The following is a 26,774-nucleotide window of genomic DNA, read 5'->3' on the forward strand; positions in this document are numbered from 1 at the left end:
GATTGCTGCATGATATTCCATGGTGTATATGTGCCACATTTTCCCAGTCCAGTCTATCATCGATGGGCATTTGGGTTGGCTCCAGGTCTTTGCTATTGTAAACAGTGCTGCAATGAACATTCGTGTGCATGTGTCCTTATGGTAGAATGATTTATAGTCCTTTGGATATATACCCAGTAATGGGATTGCTGGGTCAAATGGAATTTCTATTTCTAAGGCCTTGAGGAATCGCCACACTGTCTTCCACAATGGTTGAACTAATTTATACTCCCACCAACAGTGTAAAAGTGTTCCTATTTCTCCACATCCTCTCCAGCATCTGTTGTCCACATCCTCTCCAGCATCTGTTGTCTCCAGATTTTTTAATGATCGCCATTCTAACTGGCGTGAGATGGTATCTCAATGTGGCTTTGATTTGCATCTCTCTAATGACCAGTGATGATGAGCATTTTTTCATATGTTTGTTGGCCTCATGTATGTCTTCTTTTGTAAAGTGTCTGTTCATATCCTTTGCCCATTTTTGAAGGGGATTGTTTGTTTTTTTCCTGTAAATCTGTTTGAGTTCTTTGTAGATTCTGGATATCACCCATTTGTCAGATGGGCAAATTGCAAAAATATTTTCCCATTCTGTTGGTTGCCGATTCACTCTAGTGACTGTTTCTTTTGCCGTGCAGAAGCTGTGAAATTTGATTAGGTCCCATTTGTCTATTTTGGCTTTTGTTGCCAATGCTTTTGGTGTTTTCGTCAGGAAGTCCTTGCCTACTCCTATGTCCTGAATGGTTTTTCCTAGATTTTCTTCTAGGGCTTTTATGGTGCCAGGTCTTATGTTTAAGTCTTTAATCCATCTGGAGTTAATTTTAGTGTAAGGTGTCAGGAAGAGGTTCAGTTTCTGCTTTCTGCACATGGCTAGCCAGTTTTCCCAACACCATTTATTAAACAGGGAATCCTTTCCCCATTGCTTGTTTTCGTCAGGTTTATCAAAGATTGTTTGGTTTTAGATATGTTTTGTTGGCTCCAATGCCCCTCCCTGTTCTGTTCCATTGGTCTATATCTCTGTTTTGGTACCACTACCATGCTGTTTTGATTACTGTAGCCTTGTAGTATAGTTTGAAGTCCAGCAGTGTGATGCCTCCTGCTGTGTTCTTTTTGCTTAGAATTGACTTGCCTATGCGGGCTCTCTATTGATTCCATATGAAGTTCATGGTGGTTTTTTCCAGTTCTGTGAAGAAGGTCAATGGTAACTTGATGGGGATAGTGTTGATTCTGTAAATTACTTTGGGCAGTATAGCCATTTTCACAATATTAATTCTTCCTAACCATGGACATGAAATGTTTCTCCATCTGTTTGTGTCTTCTCTTATTTCGTTGAGCAATGGTTTATAGTTTTCCTTGAAGAGGTCCCTTACGTTCCTTGTAAGTTGTATTCCTAGGTATTTTATTCTTTTTGTAGCAATTGTTAATGGCAGTTCGTTCTCTTTAAGTCTGTTATTGGTGTATAGAAATGCTTGTGATTTTTGCACATTGATTTTGTATCCTGAGACTTTGCTGAAGTTGCTTATCAGTTTCAGGAGTTTTTGGGCTGAGGCGATGGGGTCTTCTAGGTACACTATCATGTCGTCTGCAAATAGAGACAATTTGGCTTCCACCTTTCGTATTTGAATACCCTTTATTTCTTTTTCTTGCCTGATTGCTATGGCTAGAACTTCCAGTACTATATTGAATAGGAGCGGTGAGAGAGGGCATCCTTGTCTAGTGCCAATTTCAAAGGGAATGCTTCCAGTTTTTGCCCATTCAGTATGATATTGGCTGTTGGTTTGTCGTAAATAGCTTTTATTACTTTGAGATACGTTCCATCAATACCGAGTTTATTGAGGGTTTTTAGCATAAAGGGCTGTTGAATTTTGTCGAATGCCTTCTCTGCATCAATTGAGATAATCATGTGGTTTTTGTTTTTGGTTCTGTTTATGTGGTGAATTACGTTTATAGACTTGCGTATGTTGAACCAGCCTTGCATCCCCGGGATGAATCCTACTTGATCATGATGGATAAGTTCTTTGATGTGCTGTTGCAATCGGTTTGCCAATATTTTATTGAAGATTTTTGCATCCATGTTCATCATGGATATGGGCCTGAAGTTTTCTTTTCTTGTTGAGTCTCTGCCGGGTTTTGGTATCAGGATGATGTTGGTCTCATAAAATGATTTGGGAAGGATTCCCTCTTTTTGGATTATTTGGAATAGTTTCAGAAGAAATGGTACCAGCTCCTCTTTGTGTGTCTGGTAGAATTCAGCTGTGAACCATCTGGACCTGGGCTTTTTTTGTGTGGTAGGCTCTTAATTGCTGCCTCGACTTCAGACCTTGTTATTGGTCTATTGATAGTTTCAGCTTCCTCCTTGTTTAGGCTTGGGAGGACACAGGTGTCCAGGAATTTATCCATTTCTTCCAGGTTTACTAGTTTATGTGCATAGAGTTGTTTGTAATATTCTCTGATGATGGTTTGAATTTCTGTGGAATCTGTGGTGAATTCCCCTTTATTGTTTCTTATTGCATCTATTTGGTTGTTCTCTCTTTTTTTTATATCAGTCTGGCTAGTGGTCTATTTTGTTGATCTTTTCAAAAAACCAGCTCTTGGATTTATTGATTTTTTGAAGGGATTTTCGTGTCTCTATCTCCTTCAGTTCAGCTCTGATCTTAGTTATTTCTTGTCTTCTGCTAGGTTTTGAGTTTTTCTGATCTTGATCCTCTAGCTCTTTCAATTTTGATGATAGGGTGTCAATTTTGGATCTCTCCACTCTTCTTATGTGGGCACTTATTGCTATATATTTTCCTCTGGAGACTGCTTTAAATGTGTCCCAGAGATTCTGGTTTGTTGTGTCTTCATTCTCTTGGTTTCGAAGAACTTCTTTATTTCTGCCTTCATTTCATTGTTTGTCCAGTCAACGTTCAAAAGCCAGTTGTTCAGTTTCCATGAAGCTGTGCGTTTCTGAGTTAGTTTCTGAATTCTGAGTTCTAACTTGATTGCACTATGGTCTGAGAGACTGTTTGTTATGATTTCAGTTGTTTTGCATTTGCTGAGGAGTGCTTTACTTCCAATTATGTGGTCAATTTTAGAGTAGGTGTGATGTGGTGCTGAGAAGAATGTATATTCTGTGGATTTGGGGTGGAGAGTTCTGTAAATGTCTACCAGGTTTTCTTGTTCCAGGTCTGAGTTCAAGCCCTGGATATCCTTGTTAATTTTCTGTCTGGTTGATCTGTCTAGTATTGACAGTGGAGTGTTAAAGTCTCCCACTATTATTGTGTGGGTGTCTAAGTCTCTTTGTAAGTCATTAAGAACTTGCCTTATATATCTGGGTGCTCCTGTATTGGGTCCATATATATTTAGGATCGTTAGCTCTTCTTGTTGTATGGATCCTTTTACCATTATGTAATGACCTTCTTTGTCTCTTTTGATCTTTGTTGCTTTAAAGTCTATTTTATCAGAGACAAGAATTGCAATTCCTGCTTTTTTTTCCCTCTCCATTTGCTTGGTAAATCTTCCTCTATCCCTTTATTTTGAGCCTTTCTGTATCCTTGCATGTGAGATGGATTTCCTGGATATAGCACACTGATGGGTTTTGGTTTTTTATCCAATTTGCCAGTCTGTGTCTTTTGATTGGTGCATTTAGCCCGTTTACATTTAGGGTTAATATTGTTATGTGTGAATTTGATACTGCCATTTTGATGCTAGCTGGCTGTTTTGCCCATTAGTTGATGCAGATTCTTCATTTTGTTGATGCTCTTTAGCATTTGGTATGTTTTTGGAATGGCTGGTATTGGTTGTTCCTTTCTATGTGTAGTGCCTCTTTCAGGAACTCTTGTAAAGCAGGCCTGGTGGTGACAAAAATCTCTGAGTACTTGCTTGTTTGCAAAGGATTTTATTTTTCCTTCACTTATGAAGCTCAGTTTGGCTGGATGTGAAATTCTGGGTTGAAAGTTCTTTTCTTTAAGGATGTTGAATATTGGCCCCCACTCTCTTCTGGCTTGTAGAGTTTCTGCCGAGAGATCTGCTGTGAGTCTGATGGACTTCCCTTTGTGGGTGACCCACAGCCGACCTTTCTCTCTGGCTGCCCTTAGTATTTTCTCCTTCATTTCAACCCTGGTGAATCTGACGATTATGTGCCTTGGGGTTGCTCTTCTTGCAGAATATCTTTGTGGTGTTCTCTGTATTTCCTGGACTTGAATATTGGCCTGCCTTGCTAGGTTGAGGAAATTTTCCTGAATAATATCCTGAAGAGTATTTTCCAGCTTGGATTCATTCTCTTCGTCACATTCAGGTACACCTATCAAACGTAGATTAGGTCTCTTCACATAGTCCCACATTTCTTGGAGACTTTGTTCATTCCTTTTTGCGCTTTTTTCTCTAATCTTGGTTTCTCGTTTTATTTCATTGAGTTGATCTTCGACTTCTGATATTCTTTCTTCTGCTTGGTTGGACAATTTGGCTGTTGAAACTTGTGCATGCTTCACGAAGTTCTCTTGTTGTGTTTTTCAGCTCCTTCAATTCATTCATATTCCTCTCTAAGTTGTCCATTCTTGTTATCATTTCCTCGAATCTTTTTTCAAGATTCTTAATTTCTTTGCATTGATTTAGAACATGTTCTTTTAGCTCACGGAAATTTCTCATTACCCACCTTCTGAAGTCTGATTTCATCATTTCGTCACACTCATTCTCTGTCCAGCTTTGTTCCCTTGCTTGTGAGGAGTTTTGGTCTTTGCAGGAGGCGAGGTGTTTTGGTTTCGGGTGTTTTCCCTCTTTTTGCACTGGTTTCTTCCCATCTTTGTGGATTTATCCACTTGTCGTCTGAGTAGTTGCTGACTTTTCGATTGGGTCTCTGAGTGGACTCCCAGATTGTTGATGATGAAGTATTTCTGTTACGTAGTTTTCCTTCTAACAGTCTAGCCCCTCTGCTGTACAGCTGCTGAGGTCCACTCCAGGCTCTGCTTGTCTGGGGTACACCTGTAGCAGCTGCGGAAGAGTGAGGGATGCTACCAGTTTCTTCTTCTGCTATCTTTGTCCCAGAATGATTCCTGCCAAATGTCAGTCTGATCAGTCCTTTTTGAGGTGACTCTTTGGATATATGGGGGTCAGGGAGCTGCTTGAGGAGACAGTCTGTACTTTATAGGAGCTCAAGTGCTGAGCTGTGAGCTCTGTTGTTCATTCGGGCTGTTAGGCTGGTACGTTTAAGTCTGCTGCAGCAGAACTTATAAAGCCCCTTTTTTTCCTCAGATGCTCTGTCTCGGGGAGTTAGGGCTTTCTTTATGAGTATCCGTTGCACTGTCCTGCCAAGCTAGGAGGCATTCTACTATTTGCCTGCTGAGGCTGCGCTTTGTTGCCATGGGCTCTGCCCTGCTGCTGTGGCCTCTGCCCTGCTCCTGTGGCCTCTGCCCTGCTGTCGTGGGCTCCGCGCTGTTGGCGGAGTCTCTCTGTTATGGTGGGCTGCCTCGGCAATGGCAGGCCTCTGTGCCTTCACTGAGAGCTGCAATCCTGAGTTGCTCCTACCGTGCCATCTTCTTTTCTCAGCTTCTCCCTACTTCCGTTTCTTGAGTAGCTGGGACCATAGGTGTGTGACACCACACCTGGCTAATGAAAAAAAAATTATAGAGATGGGGTCTCCCTACATTGCTCAGGCTGGTCTTGAATTCCTGGGCTCAGTTGATCCTCCCACCTCAGCCTCCCAAAAGTGCTGGGATTACAGGTGTGATCCACCACACCTGGCCTAAACACTACATTTTTTTGTTGTTGGTTTTTTGTTTTTGTTTGAGACAGTCTCCCTCTGTCGCCAGGTGGCAGGCTGGTATGCAGTGGTGCGATCTCAGCTCACTGCAACCTCAGCCTCCCAGGTTCAAGAAATTCTCCTGCCTCAGCCTCCCAAGTAGCTGGGACTACAGTTGCACACCACCATGCCCAGCTAATTTTTATATTTTAGTAGAGACAGGGTTTCACTATGTTGGCCAGGATGGCCTCAATATCTTGACCTCATGATCCACCCACCTAGCCTCCCAAAGTGCTGGGATTACAGGCGTGAGCCACCGTGCCAGGCCAATTTATAATGTTTTAAAAATATATTTGACCTACTAAACTTTATTTATTTACTTATTTATTTATTGTATTTTTTTGAGACGGTATTTTACTCTGTCGCCCAGGACATGGAGTGCAGTGACATGATCTCAGCTTACAGCAACCTCTGGCTCCCAGGTTCAAGCAATTCTCCTGCCTCAGCCTCCTGAGTAGCTGGGATTACAGGTGTGCCACTACACCCAGCTAATCATTGTATTTTTAGTAGATATGGAGTTTCACCATGTTGGCTAGGCTGGTCTTGAACTCCTGGCCTCAAGCAGTCCGCCTGCGTCAACATCCCCAGTGACCGTTGACCTACTAAAATTTAGAGCAGAAGATTCCGGTTAGCACAATAGTTAGCCTTTCTGCCTGACCGATGCTTCGAAATAATCAACACATTAATTTTATAAAGAAAACTTTAGAATATGGTGACATTTTATATTTATTTTTTTAAGAGATGGGTCTTGCTGTTGCCCAGGCTGGAGTGCAGTGGCTATTCACAGGTGCGATCCCACTACTGATCAGCACTCAAGTTTTGACCTGCTCCATTTCCTACCTGAGTCGGTTCACCCCTCCTTAGGCAACCTGGTGGTCCCCGGCTCCCAGGAGGTCAAACATGGCGACATTTTAAAAGCTAAAAAATGTTCACATAGAAGGAAAGTCATGGAAAGAATAACTATAAATGATTAGCATATGAAAAATGTTTAAGTTCACTAATATCCAAACAACTGGGATTTTTCTCTATCAAATTGACATGTTTTATTTATTTTTTTCTACTTTTGTTTTAAGTTCTGGGTACATGTGCAGGTTTGTTACATAGGTAAACCCGTGCCATGGTGGTCTGCTGCACAGATCATCCCGTCACCTAGGTATTAGCCCGGCATTAATTAGCTGTTCTTCCTGATGCTCTGCCCTCTTCCCACCAACAGGCCCCAGTGTGTGTTATTCCCATCCATGTGTCTATGTGTTCTCATCATTCAGCTCCCACTTGTAAGAGAGAACATGTGGCGTTTGGTTTTCTGTTCCTGCATTAGTTTGCTGAGGATAATGGCTTCCAGCTCCATCCATGTCCCTGCAAAGACATGATCTCATTCCTTTTTACAGCTGCACCATTCCATGGTGTCTCTGTACCCCATTCTCTTCATCCAGTCTATCATTGATGGGCATTTGGGTTGATTCCACATCTTTGTTATTGCAAATATTGCTGCAATGAACATACTTAAGTATTTTTTTTTTTTTGAGTTGGAGTCTTGCTTGTCATGCAGGCTGAAGTGCAGTGGCATGATGACCTCAGCTCACTGCACCTCCTCATCCTGGGTTCAAGCCATTCTCCTGCCTCAGCCTCCCCAGCAGCTGGGATTACAGGTGTGCACCGCCACACCCAGCTAATTTTTGTATTTTTAGTAGAGACAGGGTTTCACCATGTTGGCCAGGCTGGTCTCGAACTCCTGACCTCATTATCTGCCCACCGTGGCCTCCCAAAGTGCTGAGATTACTGGCATGAGTCACCACGCCCAGCCCATGCATTTATCTTTATAGTAGAATGATTTATATTCTTTTGGGTATGTACCCAGTCAAATGGTATTTCTGCCTCTAGATCTTTGAAGAATCACCACACTATCCTCCACGATGGTCAAAGTAATTTAAACTCCCACCAATAGCGTAAAAGTGGTTTTTTTTTCCTCCACAACCTCGCCGGCATCTATAGTTTTTTAAACTATTTATTTATTTATTTTGAGACAGAATCTTGCTCTGTCACCCAGGCTGGAGTGCAGCGGTGTGATTTCGGCTTCCTGTACCTTCTGCCTCCCAGGTTCAAGAAATTCTCCTGCCTCAGCTTCCTGAGTAGCTGGAATCACAGCCTCATCCCACCACACCCAGCTAATTTTTGTATTTTTAGTAGAGATGAGGTGTCGCCAGGTTGGCCAGTCTGGTCTTAAACTCCTGACCTCAGGTGATCTGCCTGCCTTGGTCTCCCAGGGTGCTGAGATTACAGGCATGAGCCATGTGTCCGGCTGTTTTTTCAGTTATTTTTATTTTCCCTGAGATGGAGTTTCACTCTTGTTGCCCAGGCTGCGGTGCAATGGCACGATCTCGGCTCACTGCAACCTCTGCCTCCTGGGTTCAACCGATTCTTCTGCCTCAGCCTCACCAAGTAGCTGGGATTACAGGTGCACACCACCATGGCCAGCTTAAGTTTTGTATTTTTAGTAGAGATGGGGGTTCACCATCTTAGCCAGGCTCTTCTGAAACTCCTGACTTCAGGTGATTCATCTGCCTTGGCCTCCCAAAGTGCTGGGATTACAGGTGTGAGCCACTGCACCTGGTCTCGAATTGACATGTTTTTAAAGATAACCTGGGCACAGTGGCTTGCACCTATAGTCTCAGCTATATGGGAGGCTCAGGTGGAAGGATGGCTTGAACCCAGGAGATTGAGGCTGCAGTGAGCTATGATCCTGCCACTGCACTCTAGCCTTGGTGACAGGGTGAGATGCTGCCTCTAAAAAAATGAATACACAAAGATTTAAAAAAAAAAAAAAAAGACAGCCTGGGCATGGTGGCTGATGTCTATAATCCTAGCACTTTGGTAGGCCAAGGTAGGTGGATCACCTGAGGTCAGGGGTTCAAGACAAGCCTGTCCCACATGGTGAAACCGTGTCTCTACTAAAAATACAAAAATTAGTAGGGCATGGTGGTGCACGCCTGTAGTCCCAGCTACTTAGGAGGCTGAGGCAGGAGAACGACTTGAACCTGGGAGGCAGAGGCTGCAGTGAGCTGAGATTGTGCCACATCACTCCAGCCTGAGCCACGGAGGAAGACTGTCTCCAAAAATAAAAATATAAAGATAAAGATAACATCTAAACTCTGCAAAAAGGTAATATAAAGTAGGTTTAAGAGCTCAAACCTTGAAGCCGCCTCTGTCTGAATGAATTGGAGCAGCTACTTGGTCTCTCTGCCCTTGGATGTCCTCATCTCTAAAGAAGAAATAGTAATAGCACCTGCATCATACAGGATGAGATTCATTAAGTACAAAGGATTTAGGTGTATGTGGTTGCCTCAGTGGAGGGGAACATGTTATCTTTATTTTAATATTTTTTGTTTTTTTCCTTGAGACAGAGTCTCTCTCTGTTGCCCAGGCTGAAGTGCAGTGGCACAATCTTGACTCACTGCAACCTCCGCCTCCCGGGTTCAAGCAATTCTCCCGCCTCAGCCTCCTGAGTAGCTAGGATTACAGGCGCCCACCATCACGCTCGGCTAATTTTTATATTTTTAGTGAGATAGGGTTTCACCATGTTGGTCAGGCTGGTCTCAAACTCCTGACCCTGTGATCTGCCTGCCTCAGCCTCCCAAAGTGCTGTGATTACAAGCATGAGCCACTGCGCCCGGCCTGACATTTAGAACTCCACATTCTGTGTTTCTGGAGCCTTTGAGACTTCTCTTGGCTTACTGGGAAGCATTTTTTTTTCCAGACAGGAGGATAGAGTCCTACTTACTGTTGCACACTCTACGGTCCCAAACCTTCTCATGACACGTGCTCATGGTATCTCAGTCATATTTTCTTGGTGCACCTAGACCAGAAGAACTACCTTCCTAACTACATTCCATTTATTATGTAGCTAGTTCCAATATCTACAACTTAAGTATTTGTGTCTAAATACCTAACAACCATTTTTTCCCCCTTCAGAGTCTCGCTACGTTGCCCAGGCTGGAGTACAGTGGCACAATCTCACTCACTGCAACCTCTGCCCCCTGGGTCCTGGTTTAAGCAATTCTCTTGCCTCAGCCTCCGAAGTAGCTGGGATTACAGCTGTGCGCCATCATGCCTAGCTAATTTTTGTATTTTTAGTAGATACCGGGTTTCACCATATTGGCCAGGCTGGTTTTGAATTCCTGACCTTGTGATCCGCCCTCCTCGGCCTCCCAAAGTGCTGGGATTAAAAGGTGTGAGCCACCACACCCAGCCCCTAACAGCCTTTCCCCCACCCCCGGGAGGTTCTTGTTACCCAGGCTGGAGTGCAATGGCGCGATCTTGGCTCACCACAACCTCCGCCGCCTGGGTTCAGCCAAGTCTCCTTTCGCAGCCTCCTGAGTAGCTGGGACTACAGGCACGTGCCACCATGCCCAGCTAATTTTTTGTATTTTTAGTAGAGATGATGGGGTTTCACCATGTTGACCAGGATGGTCTCGATCTCTTGACCTCGTGATCTATCTGCCTCGGCCTCCTAAAGTGCTGGGATTACAGGCGTAAGCCACAGTGCCCGGACCCTAACAGCCATTTTTAAAAGTTCATATAAATTGAGGCTGGGCATGGTGGCTCATGCTTGTAATCTCAGCACTTTCGGAGGCTGAGAAGGGTGGATCACCTGAGGTCGGGAGTTTGAGACCAGCCTAACCAACATGGTAAAACCCTGTATCAAAAAAAAAAGTGCATATAAATTGAAAGAAAAGTGCTACTTTTATTTCATTCATTTTTTTTTCTTTTTTTGAGAAGAAATCTTGCTCTGTCACCCAGGCTAGCGTGCAGTGGCATGATCTCGGCTCACTGCAACCTCCATGTTCAGGTTTCAAGCGATTCTCATGCCTCAGCCTCCCGAGTAGCTGGGATTACAGGCGCCCACTACCACCCTGGCTAATTTTTTGTTTGTTTGTTTTGTTTGTATTTTTAGTAGAAACGGGGTTTCACCATGTTTGCCAGGCTGGTCTCAAACAGGAGTTCGACCTCTGGGGATCCGTCTGCCTCAGCCTCTTAAAGTGCTGGGATTACAGATGTTAGCCACTGCACCCGGACTATTTCATTCTTAAATAACCACAATTGCTAATGGGATATATGTGTGTGTTGTTGGTCACTGTGTGCCATAGTGGGCCTGGAGTTAGAACCAGAGCAGCGCCATTTTATAAGACAAAGCTATTTTTTCCAAAAATCTGCCCCATTCTCCTTGCAAAAACTGCTGACCTTGGCTTCTGTAAACAAAACTGCTAGCCTGCTCTAAAGAATGAGCTGTCTGGCCTTTGCTTATCAGTAGTTACCAAAATAAGCGTCTGTAAAGTTGCTTGCCCTGCATCCACTATGTGGTTTTTCAGCTTAAATACCCTGCTCCCCTTGAGTTCGGGGCCACGGGTTGGAGAGATGTGAGTCCTCCGTGGTCGCCGGCAATAAAGACCCTGCAATGTGGCATACTTTTGTCTTGGTTGATTATTTCAATCTCGCATCCGATACTTCAATTGCACAACTCCTCAAACCCCGGAAAAAAATTGTCCACTGCCACCTCTCTCATTTCCCATGCCACATTGACTTTCAAGGTCAATGCTTTTTATCTTGGTGACCAAAAATCCCTGGCTCTGCAAAGATATATGCCAATACAAGGGATATAGTGTGTTCTAATGTCAAAATTGTGCTAATACTGTAGTTAGAGTGGTGTGTAACTGATATAGCTATGTTTCCCTCAAATATCTGAAACAGCCCACAGTGCCCCTGTGAATTTGCTGTACCCAAGCTACCCTGGCATACAGTTTAAGAACCTCAGCTGTGTAACTTTTTATAACTTTTGAATCTAGTTGAGGAGTTAGTCCATTGTGATAAGGCATGACATATAGTTTCCCCCAATCATTTTTCCCAAAATGTCCTACAGTCAACGTACCCCATTTCCAGTGGACTGTGCAGAGGGGAACAAACAAACAAACAAAAAACCCCAAACTACCCTTTCCCATTTCGTAGCCAGTCCACTGAAGACATTTTGTGGCAGATTCCTTTTTCTTTTTTTTTTTTGAGGCGAAGTCTCACTGTGTTGCCCAGGCTGGAGTGCAATGGCACAATCTCGGCTCAATGCAACCTCTGCCTTCCAGCTTCAAGCAGTTCTCTGCCTCAACCCTCCCAAGTAGCTGAGATTTAGGCGCCTGTCACCACTCCCGGCTAATTTTTTTAATTTTAGTAGAGACGGGGGTTCACCATCTTGGCCAGGCTGGACTTGAATTCCTGACCTCATGATCCACCAGCCTCAGCCTCTCAAAGTGCTGGGATTACAGGCGTGAGCCACTGCACCCGGCCTTGTAGCAGATTCTTTAACCTTCTATGCGAATTGCACTAGTGCCTTATCACCTGCAGTAGGGGATGGAGGTGTTAGCTTCCCTTTTCCCCCTTTCCTGGCATCTCTGGTATTGAGGGGGAAAAAGACATGGAAAGGGAAATAATAGGTACTGGGGGACTCCAAAGGGGAGAGGATGGGAGGGATTTCGTGTTGAAAAATGACCTATTGCGTACAAGGTTCACTATTTTAGTGATGGGTGCACTAGAAGCTTAAACCTCACCAATTCCACATTATATCCGTGTAACAAACATGCATGTTTGTCCCCTGAATCTATACAAATAATAATAAAAAGAGCATGGATGGGCAGGCGCAGTGGCTCATGCCTATAATCCCAGCATTTTGGGAGGCCGAGGCAGGCGGATCACCTGAGGTTGGGAGTTCAAGACCAGCCTGACCAACATGGAGAAATCCCGTCTCTACTAAAAATACAAAATTTGCTGGATGTGGTGGTGCATGCCTGTAATTCCAGCTACTTGGGAGGCTGAGGCAGGAGAATCGCTTGAACCCAGAATTCGGAGGTTGTGGTGAGCTGAAATTGCGCCACTGCACTCCAGCCTGGGCAACAAGAGTGAAACTCCGTTTCAAAAAAAAAATAGCATGGGAGACAGAGGCCTTATGTGACTGCCTGTCAGGAGCAGATCCAGAATCCAGACTTGAAGCTTATAAATATGTATAAAATGTTGGGCCCAGGTGGTGGTGAAGTAATCTCAGCACTTTGGGAGGTGAAGGGAAGCATATCACCTGAGGCCAGGAGTTGGAGGCCAGCCTGGGCAATGTAGCAAGAGCCTGTCTCTACAAAAACTGAAAAAAAATGAGCTGGACTTTATGGCACACACCTGTAGTCACAGCTACTGGGGAGGCCATGGCAAGAGGCTCACTTCAGCCTGGGAATTTGAGGTTACAGTGAGCTATGATTATGCCACTGCACTCCATCCTGGCAAGAGAGTGAAAAAAAACAGCTGAGCACAGCGACTCATGCCTGTAATTTCAGCACTTTGAGAGGCCAAGGCAGGAGAATCACTTGAGGCTGCGTCGAGCTATGATCTCATCACTGTACTCCAGCATGGACAGCAGAGTAATACCTTGTCTCAAAAAGCCCACAAACACCTGGGTGCAGTGGCCTCTAATCCCAGCCCCAGTTGTGTTTTTAAACAGTCACAGAAAAACACCTGGAGGACTGTTTCATATTTTTTCTGTATTTCCCCATACATTTTCTATTTTAAAAATGTGTAATGCATTCACAACCAGAAAAAGTTATTAATTGTTTAAAAATCTAATTTTTGGGCCAGGCACAGTGGCCCATGCCTGTAATCTTTTTTTTTCTTTCCCCTCCCCCGTGCCTGTAATCTTAACACTTTGAGAGGCTGAAACAGGCAGATTGCTTGAGCTCAGGAGTTCAAGACCAGCCTGGGCAACATGATGAAACCCCGTCTCTACTAAAAATACAAAATATTAGCAAGGCGTGGTGGTGTGTATCTGTAATCCCAGTTACTCAGGAGTCTGAGGCAAGAGAATTACTTGAACCCAGGAGACGGAGGTTGCAGTGAGCTGAGATCATGCCACTGCACTCCAGCCTGGGTGACAGAGGGAGACTCTTTCTCAAAAAAAAAAAAAAAATTTAATTTTTGGCTGGGCACAGTGGCTCATGCCTGTAAATCCCAGTGCTTTGGGAGGCAGAGGTGGGTGGATCACCTGATCCTGGAGTTTGAGACCAGCCTGACCAATATGGTGAAACCCGGTCTCTACTAAAAATACAAAAATTAGCCTAACATGCTGGCGCACCTGTATTCCCAGCTACTCAGGAGGCTGAGACGGGAGAATCACTTGAACCTGGGAGGTGAAGGTTGCAGTGAGCCAAGATTGTGCCACTGCACTCCAGCCTGGGTGATAGAGCTAGACTGTCTCAAAGAAAAAAAAAAACCTAATTTTTGGCCAGGTGCAGCAGCTCATGCCTATAATCCCAGTACTTTGGGAGGCTGAGGCAGGCAGATCATGAATTTGAGAACAGCCTGATCAACATGGTGAAACCCCATCTCTACTAAAAATACAAAAATTAGCTGGTAGTGGTTGGTGCATGCCTGTAATCCCAGCTACTCTGGAGGCTGAGGCAGGATAATCTCTTGAACCTGGGAGGCAAAGGTTGTGGTGAGCAGAGATCCCACCACTGCACTCCAGCCTGGGAGACAGAGTGAGACTCCATCTAAAAAAAAAATCTAATTTTTATACACATCCATTAGGGACTTTTCACATTGTGTGCATGTTCATAAATCCACACACTGTATTTCTGCACAAAGTTGGGTTTCAGGGGCTCCAGGATTCTCTTATAGATGACTGTTCAACTTGCTTTTACATGAAAACACAAACGTTTTTATTTTTCCCTGCATGAGAAGTAACAACCCACCATAAAGCAAGGGGCACCCCCTCACCCCCCTCACCCACCACCCCCACCCACCAAGCCATCCTTGCTCAGCAGGAGAGAGGAACCCCTTGCGGGGAGCAGGTGAGAGTGCTAAGATTTGGGTTCTGGTTTTAAGGAGTTATCTAAAGGTTAGTTCCGAAAGAAGAAGCAAAGGGGACTTTCTCATGGGGGAATTTAAGCATATGGGACAGAAGGAGATGAATCAGCAATCCTTGGATTGGTTCAACAAAAGCCTGGGTCCTAATCCAGGATGCTTGTCCCAAAAGGGGCCCCACATCCTTGATTAAGAAGGAAAGAGTGAGACCACTGTGAAGGGCGATAGTCGAGGATGGGGGGCAGAGGGGGTCTTTGAATCTGGGGCCCGCCGGGGGCTGACTGTCCAGCTTCGATGTCAGCAAGAGCCCCTCTGAGGAGCCGCCCACTAGTACCCTCCACAGCGGCTCAAAGACAGGAGCGCCTGATCTGCCGCCTGCCTGGGAGACAGATCTGTCACAGGGCAACTAGGGCACATGACCCAGGGCCAGATAAATCCCAGAAAGATCCCTGGCAAGCTAGGGGATGACCTCCTACCCCTTTGCTTGAGCAGGCTGGAGGCCAGGAGCTGAGACTCCCCATTCTCTATTTCTTTTTACCTTCTCTGCAGCTGGGAACAAAGGGAAAAAAATTGGGATTGACAGGCACGTGCTCACACACTCAAAGACACACTCATTTATACCTGTTTGTTTACTATTTGAGCAGATTCTTGCTTAGCAATAACTGGGCTTATCTCCTTGTCTTAAGGAAACTGTTAGGTCAGGCGTGGTGGTTCACGCCTGTAATCCCAGCAGGAGGTCAAGAGATCAAGATCATCCTGGCCAACAAGGTGAAACCCCGCCTCTTAAAAAAAAAAAAAAGGGAAACTGTTAAGAGTGTTATTATAATGTAGTAGAATTTAAATGTCTCTTGAATGGTGAAGCACTAATGTGTTATACTAGTATAAATGTAGAAATGCCCATTTACAAGTAAGACTATCATCCTCTTTCTGCATTTCATCTTATCATTCAGTCTGCTGGCAACACTCAAGAACTTCATAAAAGATCATCATCTTGCACTTAAATTCTACAGATAATGTTGAAATCCGGCACAAGATTTAGGAATCTCAGGCAATGACATGCCGTAACATTGCTATTAGGAAACGTGTAATATACTCTTCTGTCATTATCAGTGGAAAGTCAAAAAAACAAACCCTAGTGATAAAAGCATACTGTAAATTAAGGAATTTAAGAGCTGCAAGAGACCTTGGAAATCCTAGCTCCTCACCATTTATAATTTCTTATAATCATGATGTAAAATATAACACTTTCACTGTAGAAAATTTGGAAATATACAGAAGATATTTAAAAGCAGGAAGAAAAAAACCACCCACAATTGTACCACCTAGAAGAGGCTACCATTTTTTTTTAACACTTTGCTGTATGTAAAATGTTTGTTATATGTATTTTTTTTCTTTTTCTTGCTACAAAAAATTGTGATCGCCAGGTGTGGTGGTTCACGCCTGTAACCTCAGCATTTTGGGAGGCTGAGGCGGGCAGATCACCTAAAGTTGGGAGTTCGAGACCAACCTAACCAATGGTGAAACCTTGTCTCTACTAAAAATACAAAATTAGTTCGGGCATGGTGGCACATGCCTGTAATTCCAGCTACTTGGGAGGCTGAGGGAGGAGAATTGCTTGAACACAGGAAGCAGAGGCAACGGTGAGCCGAGATTACACCACTGCCCTTTAGCATGGGCAATAAGAGCAAAGTCCATCTCAAAAAAAAATTGAGATCATAGTTTGTATCCTTCACCTTTATTTAACATTATATAGTGATAATTTTGCTTTTTATTAAAAACTTTTTGAATATGGAATTTTTGTTACATAAAATATGATAGTATGACATAGAGTCATATTTGTAACCATCATATTATTGAACATGTAATTGCTTTAAAAAATACTACTTTTAGATCTGCTTAATACTTTTGTACATAAATGTTTGTCCCATTTTTAAATTGTTTCTGTAAAAATTATTGCCAAATTGTGTTCCAGCCAGGTGCGGTGGCTCACACCTGTAATCCCAGTACTTTGGGAGGTGGAGGTGGGTGGATTGCTTGAGGTCAGGAGTTCAAGACCAGCCTGATCAACATGGTGAAACCCATCTCTACTAAAAATCCAAAAACTTAGCTAGGCATGGTGGCAGGTGCCTGTAATTCCAGCTGCTTGGGAGGTTGAGGCAGGAGAATTGCTTGAACCAGGGAGGCAGAGGTTTTAGTGAGCAGAGATCTCACCACTGCACTCCAGCCTGTGCAACAGAGGGAGACTCCATCTCAAAAACAAAACAATATACAAAAAATTGTTCCAGAAGGGTTATAACAATTTTTATCAACAACACGAAAGTGTCTATTTCAGTGTACCTTTCTAGAATCAGAGTATTACCATTTTTAATAATGGTAATGGGTAATAGAAAATAATGTTATTTTAAGAAACAACTCTAAAGCTTCATTTTCTTTTTTTTTTTTTTTTTTTTTTGAGACAGAGTCTCACTCTGTCTCCAGGCTGGAGTGCAGTGGCGCGATCTCAGCTCACTGCAACCTCCAACTCCCTGGTTCAAGCAATTCTTCTGCCTCAGCCTCCTAAGTAGCTGGGATTACAGGCATGCGCCACCACACCCAGCTAATTTTTGTATTTTTAGTAGAGATGGAGTTTCACTATGTTGGCCAGAATTGTCTTGTTAGCAGGTTTTGGGGTGTAGGGGAGTGCTCACCTTTCTCCCCAGTGCGCTCCAGGCTCTTGGTCCCTCGCTCTCTCAAGAATGAAAGAGGGGACCACGGCCAAGTGCTCATAAATACCGGACCCAAAACCTATTTGCAGAAAGTGATGTATTTAGGTAAAGAGAGAAACAGGAGAAGAAAGAAACAGCTAGCTCTCACACTGAGTGAGAAGGGTTTCCAAAGGGGGAAAACAGAGAAGGAAAGCTCCTCTCACACTGAGCGAGAGAATCCAGAAAGATGGAATCCAGGAGAGGAAAGCAGCTTCCACACTGAGTGGAAGGGAACAGAGAGAGATGGAGTTTAGGAGGGAAAGACAGGCTTCCAGGAGACTGCGGAAGGGGACTCCAGAGAGGAAATCCGCCCAGATGAGAGAGACAAGGGCTTTTAACCTGGGAGGAATTCCCACCTTCTCCAACCCCGCCCCCCGCCCCAGCCAATGAAAAGAGTTCCTTTAAACTTCAGCTGGAGTGATTGACTTGTGATCTTTTCCTGTGCCTGCGAAAATTAAACAGAAACCTTTAAATCTCCAGGATGGAGAGGCATGGGAGGGGCATGCTGGGAAGTTCTTGCCTTCAAAACTAAGCCCCCTTGTGGACCTAGAAAGAGAACACATTCCCTCAGTCTCAATCTCCTGACTCCTGTTCCACCTGCCCCAGTCTCCCAAGGTGCTGGGATCACAGGCGTGAGCCACTGTGCCTGGCCTTAAAGCTTCATTTTTAGGAGATTGAGATTTTAGAAACTGCTCCTTTAATTCTCATGACTTAGGGTCAGATTAGACACAAAATAAATGTCATGAAAACGCTACTACTATTCTTTGAAGAGTTTATAGTTTGTAGATGCTGAGAATGTGGTGAAATGGTAAACTCTGAATAACCTTAACTTACAGAGTTCTAGAGTTTTGGGCTAAGGAGCTGGTCACCATTGAGCATCTAGCACAACTGATTGGGCTTCTCAGCCTGTTTCTGGAGAGGCCTGGATCTCGGCACTGACTGTGTCAATCAGGAGAGGAAAAAAAAAAAAACGTATCTGCTTGTTCCTAAGCTCATTGGTCAAAGATTCGCCCCATGGGCTTCTATTTCTCTGAACTTACTTTGGGTTTCTCAAGTGTGGGGGACCAGGGTCCTGTGAGGTGGGTGCCATTTGGGCTGCCATGTGGAGCTGGCAGGGTCCACAGACAGCTGGTCTCTGCTGGTCACAGACAGCTGGACACAGCGGGGTGGAGCAAGCGTCTAAGGGTGTCCAAAGATTTGGAGTGGTATGTACGAGGTGTCTACACAAGTAACAAGGTAAGTAGAGTTAACTGGGCCTTCAATACAGAGGTTGACGGAAACACGACTGCAAATGAACCCGATTCAATTCATCACGCAGTAACTCCTCCAGAGGAATGCCAAATTCTGTGCTGTTTTGAACGCCCTGATGACACATTGCTCTAGTCCAATGGTTCCAGAACTTTTTGAGCTTAGGGTCCCTTTACACTCTTAAAAATTATTAAGGACCGGTGCCGAGCCTGAGGCAGACAATGGCGGAGCTGGGTGAAGCCGATGAAGCAACGCTTGGTGGCTGCCCAACAGCAGAGGGCGCAGTTTACTGCACAGGTGCATCATTTCATGGAACTGTGCTGGGATAAGTGTGTGGAGAAGCCAGGGAATCGCCTCGATTCTCGCACTGAAAATCTCTCCAGCTGTGTAGACTGCTTCATTGACACCACTCTTGCCATCATCAGTCGGTTTGCCCAGATTGTACAGAAAGGAGGGCAGTAGGCCATCCCCTAGAAGAATGACAGAAGCAAATGACTTGTTATTAAGCAGACTGAAGGGCCAGTGGGGGAAGGTCGTCAGCCCATTGTCAGATCAGCATCAGGCTGTTATCAAGTCTGTTGGTGCTAAAAAGTGAAAGATGAAATGTTTAAAGAGTGAAATTTATTTATTTGGAATTCAGAAATTCCAGGCTCTATCACATCAGTTATTCCATAATGTGAATTATCTGACTAAAAAAAGAAAAAATTATTAAGGACCTCAGACGAATTCATGTGTGTGAAGTGACGGGACAGAAAGGAAGTGCATCTATCATATTAAAAATTATATTAAAGATCATATATATTAAAATTATCTATATTAAAAATTAAAATAGAGAAAATTAAACAATATAAATGGAAAAATGATCATTTTGAACCAACTACATGGTAACAGAAATAACATGTGTTATGCAAAATAACTATTTCCCAAAATAAAATTAGTGGCATCAGCGGCATTGGTTTACATTTTGCAAATTTCTTGAATATCTAGTTTAATAGCAATAATGGAATTTTTTTTTTTTTTTTTGAGACGTTGTTTTGCTCTGTCACCCAGGCTGGAGTGCAGTGGTGTGATCTGGGCTCACTGTGACCTCTGCCTCCTGTGTTCATGCGATTCTCTTGCCTCAACCTCCCGAGTAGCTAGGATTAACAGATGTGCACCACCATGCTCAGTTAATTTGTTTGTATTTTTGTACATTTTTTTATTTTAGTAGAGATGGTATTTCACCATGTTGGCCAGGCTGGTCTTGAACTCTTGATCTTGAGTGATCTGCCCACCTCGACCTCCCAAAGTGCTGGGATCATATGCCTGAGCCATTGCATCCAGTCACAGATGGTAGAATTCTTATTTCTGCTTCCACGTTTGACCTATCACAGTATGTTTTGTTTGAAGTAGATGGAGAAAGTCCAGGATCCCCCAGGGATGCAATTGAAAAGGGGGACTTCGTGGTGCCCCTGAAGGCCACAGACCACACTTTGGGAAGTGCTGCTCAAGTCTAAGTTGCAAGTTTTTCAATTATGTGAACAATGCTCTAGCAGAAACCAGTACTGTATGCACTCAACAGACTAAATTGTTTAGAAAAGCGTTTCCTAGGAGTTGCTATAAACCAAATGACTCATTTAAACGTTTTTATTACTTTGACAAATACTTCAGCTCTGCAGCCTGTTCCTTTTTATTTTTATTTATTTATTTATTTATTTTAGGAAGGGAGGAAGGGAGGAAAGGAGGAAGGGAGGGACAGAGAAAGGAAGGGAGAGCAGGGAAGGAAGGAAATCAGGCAATGAGAGAGACATTGCCGACCTGGATCTAGAGGTCTACAAGTTGATTTCTTTTTTTTTTTTTTTTTTTTTTGAGAGAAGGAAAGAAAAACAAGGAGTGAAGTAGAGTAAGAGGAAGAAAAAGTGGGAGAGAGAACGGAAATATTGCTTTATTCTTAAAAAAATGGGTATTAATAATGGCCAATCAGTATATCATTTAAACCTATGAGTAGGTGTGATGTGGTATTGACAGGAATGTATATTTTATGTATTTGAAGTGGAGAGCTCTATAAATATTTATTAAGTTTACTTGTTCCAGATCTGAGTTCGAGTCCTTGATATCCTTATTAATTTTCTGTCTCATTGAGTCTAAGTCTCGTATCTGGGTGTTAGGATCGTTAGCTCTTGTTGTTGCAGTGATCCTTTTACCACTATATCTTTGTTGCTTTAAAATCTATTTTATCAGATACGAGAATTGCAGCTCCTGCTTTTTATTTATTTATTTATTTTTGCTCTCCATTTTGTTGGTTAATCTTTCTCCATCCCTTTGTTTTGAGTCTTTGTGTATCCTTGCGAGTGAAATGGATCTGGATGTAGCATACTGTTGAGTTTTGGCTGTATCTTTTGATTGGGGGATTTAGTCAACTGAAATTTAGAATTACTGCCATTTGATGTTAACTGGCTGTTTTATCCATTCGTTGATGTAAATTCTTCTTTATGTTGATGCTCTTTACTTTTTGGTCTATTTTTAGAAAGGCCAATACTGGTTGTTTCTTTCTATGTGTAATGCTTCTTTCAGAAGCTCTTGTAAAGCAGGCCTGGTGGTAATAAAATCTCTGAGTACTTGTCTTCTCGTTTTATTTCATTAAGTTGGACTTCGACCTCTGATATGCTTTCTTCTGCTTGAACAATTCGAGTGTTTAAACCAGTGCATACTTCTCGGAGTTCCTGTATTGTATTCTTCAGTTCCATTAATTCACTTATATTCCTCTCTAAGTTGTCTATTCTCATTAGGATTTCGTCAAACCTTTTTTCAAAGTTGTTAGTTTCTTTACATTGGGCTACAACATGTTCTTTTAACTCACAGAAGTTTCTTATTATCCATCTTCTGAAGCCTGATTCTGTTAATGGGATGTGCTCGTTCTCCATCAAGCCTTGTTACCTTGTTGATGAGGAACTGCGATGCCCTGTAGAGGGAGAGGCATTCTGATTTTGAGTATTCTCAGCCTTTTTACGCTGGTTTCTTCCCATCATTGTAAATTTATCCACCTGTCATCTTTGTAATTACCAACTTTCCAATTAGGTCTCTGAGTGGACGTCCAAGTTGTTAATTCCCAGGGCCGAAATATGAGCGACCCCCTGCGCCGGCCAAAACAGTGGCGTTAAGACTGATGGTGCTTTTCTGCCCGGGGAATCTCCAGTCTGGCTTCCTTCTTGTGTCCCTAATAGGCGACTCTGCCTTCCCAGAGCTCCAAACCTCGGTCAGAAGGGGAACCAATCCCGTTTACTCTGCACCAAGAGCTGCCGCGCCAAGGTGCCGGCAAAACCACTGCGCCAGCCACAGGAGTCTGTGCCTGTTCCTTTTTAAACCAAAGGCTCTTGCCTCATTATACAGCTGTAGTCTGCACAGCTCCGGCCACCAGGTGGCTCCCACCCCCCAGCCTTTTCTAGAAGGAACCGCCTTTTCCGGATAGTTCCTTCCTACACAGAGCCCTAGCCTCTCAGGGTACTCGCTAGGGGAAACTTAATTTTGATCAACATAAGAAAAGAGTCAGTTGCAAGAGGCCCAGGCAGGCGGATCACCTGAGGTCAGCAGTTCGAGACCAGTTTGGCCAACGTGGCAAAACCCTGTCTCTACTAAAAATACAAAAATTAGCCGGGCATAGTGGTGGGCACCTATAATCCCAGCTACTCAGGAGACTGAGGCAGGAGAATTGCTTGAACTTGGAAGGCAGAGATTGCAGTGAGCCGAGATCGTGCCACTGCACTCCAGCCTGGGCAGCAGAGCAAGGCTCTATCTTAAGAAAAAAATAGAAAGAAAAGAGTCAGTAAAGGGAGGTTTATTGCCAGGAAACAGGAAGTTAAGAAAAAACAGAACTATGTTTAACGTGGGAGGTTGTTAAAAAAAAAAAAAAAAAAGAATATAACCGGCGGGCGCGGTGGCTCAAGCCTGTAATCCCAGCACTTTGGGAGGCCGAGGCGGGTGGATCACGAGGTCAACAGATCGAGACCATCCTGGTCAACATGGTGAAACCCCGTCTCTACTAAAAATACAAAAAATTAGCTGGGCATGGTGGCGCGTGCCTGTAATCCCAGCTACTCAGGAGACTGAGGCAGGAGAATTGCCTGAACCCAGGAGGCGGAGGTTTCGGTGAGCCGAGATCGCGCCATTGCACTCCAGCCTGGGTAACAAGAGCGAAACTCCGTCTCAAAAAAAAAAAAAAAAAAAAAAAATTTCTTTATTTCAATAACTGGCCTCACTTGCCTCATTTGAACCTTACATCTGCCTTCCTCACGGGTAGCCCCAATACGCAGTACAGTGTCTGGCTCACAGCAGGTACGCAAAATATATTTATTGAAGGAACAGAGGAAGGGAGAGAAGACATCTCTTCTTGGATAGTGCCAGTCATATACTGGGTGTTTATTAAACTTGTAGAACTGAACAGGATCCTCAAAACCGCATAAAATAAACACAGATAATAATAGGATTTTGCTGAATATAGAACTCAGCGGCAGATTTGAAATTTGAACCATAACATCTTGAATTTACCTTTTTTTTTTTTTTTAATTTAAAATAAGGGGTGTCACCATGTTGGGTCAGGCTGATCTTGAACTCCCGACCTCAGGGGATCCGCCCACCTTGGCCTCCAAAGTGCTTGGATTACAGGCGTGAGCCACCACGCCCAGCCAAGGATTTGACTTATTTTGTGCTTCTCTTGTTGAAAAAAGGGAAATGCTTTCTTCACCCAGGCATCCACCGTGAGAACTAGCCTGGAAGGTGCGGCTCAGCACGAGGTGTTGGTTAGAGGGGAACCCCGGTGGGAGCAGGGGGCGGAGAAACGGCGGAGAGACAGGAGGGCTCCGGATAACTGCGTTCTCACAAGACCAAAGGAAGGGGAGGGGAGATCTGGCTGCGAGTGCCTTCGGAGGGGGTGCGAAGAGACCGGGAGTCCTCAGCGAGGCTCTGGAGTGCCCGGCCAGACGGGGCTCGTGCACCCCGCGCCGCTGCGGCAGGACCTAGCAGTTCGCAGCCCCTGAAGGGCCTGGGCGCGCAGGGGGCAGCCAGGATAGGCGACCCCCCATTCCCACCCCGTGTTAGCGGTCAGCAGAAAGAGCGACAGAGACTGGGGTTCCGGGAAGCCCATCTCGCAGCGCGGAAGGCTCCTGGTGACTGCAGCCGGGGAGCAGGCGACGTGACCACACTCCCAAGGCCTCTCTTTGTTTATTTCAAATTGCGGTAAAAAAGACATAACATAAAATACCATCTTAGCCATTTTTTTAAATTTTATTTTATTTCATATTATTTTTGAGACGTAGTTTTGCTCTTGTTGCCCAGGCTGGAGTGCACTGGGGCAATCTCTGCTCACCACAACCTGGGCCTCTCGGGTTCAAGCAATTCTCCTGCCTCAGCCTCCCGAATAGCTGGGATTACAGGTGTGCGCCACCAGCTAATTTTGTTTTTGTTTCAGCACAGATGGGGTTTCTCCAGGTTGGCCAGGCTGGTCTCGAACTCCTGATCTCAGGGGATCTACCTGCCTCGACCTCCCAAAGTGTTGGGATTACAGGTGTCAGCCACTACGCTCCGGGCATCTTAGCCATTTTTAAGTACACAGTTGAGTGGCATGTGAGAGCGTTCACATCCCTGTGTGGCCACTGTCATCATCCACCTCTAGAACCTTCATCTGCCTGCGCTGTAACTGTTGTTCAACACTAACTCCTGGTTCCCACTCGGCTTCTGTCTCTATGAATTCACCTCCTCTACATATGGCATATGAGTGGAATCACACAGTATTTGTACTTTTGTGACTGGCTTATTTCACTCAGCATAATGTCCTGGAGGTTCATCTATGTTGTAGCATGTGATGGGAGTTCCTTCTTTTTTTTTGAGTCTTGCTCTGTTACCCAGACTAAAGGGCAGTGGCACGATCTCAGCTCACTGCAACCTCTGCCTCCTGGCTTCAAGCAATTCTGCCTCAGACTCCTAAGTAGCTGGGATTACAGGCACCTGCCACCATGCCTGGCTAATTTTTGTATTTTCTTTTTTTTTTTTCTTGAGATGGAGTTTCGCTCTTGTTACCCAGGCTGGAGTGCAATAGCGCGATCTCAGCTCACCGCAACCTCCGCCTCCTGTGTTCAGGCAATTCTCCTGCCTCAGCCTCCTGAGTAACTGGGACTACAGGCACATGCCACCATGCCCAGCTAATTTTTGTGTTTTTAGTAGAGACGGGGTTTCACCATGTTGACCAGGATGGTCTCAATATCTTGACCTCGTGATCCACCCACCTCGGCCTCCCAAAGTGCTGGGATTACAGGTGTGAGCCACTGGGCCCGGCCATTTTCGTATTTTCAGTAGAGATGGGGTTTCCCTATGTTGGTCAGTCTGGTACCGACTTCAGGTAAGCTGCCCACCTCGGTCTCCCAAAGTGCTAGGATTACAGGTGTGAGTCACTGCTATAAGGCTGATAGCCTTGCTAAGAGCCGGATGAACAACACCCACCCCTCTCTATGCCTGATAACAGCTTATCAGGCAGAACACATTACTCAGCATCTGGCTCCTCCATGCGGGCTCCCCTCGCCCACTTCTGCATTCTGCCCCCAGGTCTATATTCAGCACTAGACTATGCACTCTCAGCACCAAGCTATGCATTTGAACCTCAGCACTAAACTGTGCACTCTCAGCACTAAACTATACAGCTGAACCCGCGAAAATGGAAATAATCCCGCTGAGCCTTACCCAATGGCAGCCCATCCCATGCATCCTAGGCCAGCCCCCACTCTAACCCCCATAAAAGCCCCTGCCCTTAGAAGTCAAGCGCAACTTCTCTGGCCTCCTTACCCAGGACCACAGAACCTCGTCTGGAAGATAAATAAATTGGCATCTAATTGTTCTTATACTGGCCTCAGTTTCCTCATTTTAAACTCGGCAGTAACCATTACAACTGCACCTGGCAATTTCCCTCTTTTTTAAGGCTGTGTAATATATCCCACTGTATGGATGCACCACATTTTGTGTAACAATTCATCCATCGATAGACACTTGTGTTGCTTCCACCTCTTGGCTGTTGTGAATGATGCTGCTATGAACAGGAATCTGAAGATCTGGGTTCAGAGCACAGAGGTGGCATGTGGATTGTGTGAGACAACTCTCTCAGCCCTGAGTTTTCTCAGCTGTAAAATGAGATGTCAGTGTTTACTATCAGGTTTGTGGCAAATATAAAATGAGATCATGGGACATAATAGTATTTATAAGCTGAAAAGTCTCACCTCATGTAAACTATTATGATTTTTGTGACCAGTCATTATGACCAATGGAACATATGATTTGTGATGGTTAATTCATGATAGAAGCAGATGAGGAGAAGTTCTCTGCAAGAAAAACAAATGGCTAGGCCAGGTGCAGTGGCTCACACATGTAGTCCCAGCACTTTGGGATTCTGAGGCGGGTGGATCACAAGTTCAGGAGTTTGAGACCAGCCTGGCCAATATGGTGAAACCCCGTCTCTACTAAAAATGCAAAAAGTAGCATGGTGGCATGCGCCTGTAGTCTCAGCTACTTGGGAGGCTGAGGTGGGAAAATCACTTGAACCCAGAAGGCGGAGGTTGCAATGGGCCAAAAAAAACCCAACAACCTTTATTATTGCAGGTGCAAAAAAAGAAAAAATCTACATTGATGAGGTACGGTGGCTCATGCCCGTAATCCCAGCACTTTGGGAAGTCGAGGCAGATGGGTCACCTGAGGTCAGGAGTTCAAGACCAGCCTGGCCAACCTGGTGAAACCCCATCTCTACTAAAAATATGAAAATCAGCTGGGCGTGGTGGCACATGCCTATAGTCTTAGCTACTCGAGAGGCTGAGGCAGGAGAATCACTTGAACCCGAAGGTGGAGGTTGCAGTGAGCCAAGACTGCAACACTGCACTCCAGCCTAACTCCACCTAAAAAAAGAACAAAAAAAGGAAAAAAAAATTTACATTAAAACCCTTCGGTGAAAAGTTGTACACTTTCCACAGAACAGAAACTAAAATAACCTGTTATATAATTAGTCACAAATACGGTCCTCAAGTTTTTTGCCCATACACATAAGCATTTGTCTAAAACATGTCTTCTTTATAGCA

At 44.4% G+C, this 26,774-nt stretch overlaps 1 pseudogene; it reads left to right on the plus strand.

Moving 5' to 3' along the window:
- Positions 1-18,908: 18,908 nt before the first annotated feature.
- On the plus strand, positions 18,909-19,198 carry LOC108592009 (mitochondrial import inner membrane translocase subunit Tim8 B pseudogene; annotated as a pseudogene).
- Positions 19,199-26,774: the final 7,576 nt, after the last annotated feature.

Source organism: Callithrix jacchus, chromosome 5 (genome assembly GCF_049354715.1).
Source record: "Callithrix jacchus isolate 240 chromosome 5, calJac240_pri, whole genome shotgun sequence".
Lineage (NCBI taxonomy): Eukaryota > Metazoa > Chordata > Mammalia > Primates > Cebidae > Callithrix > Callithrix jacchus.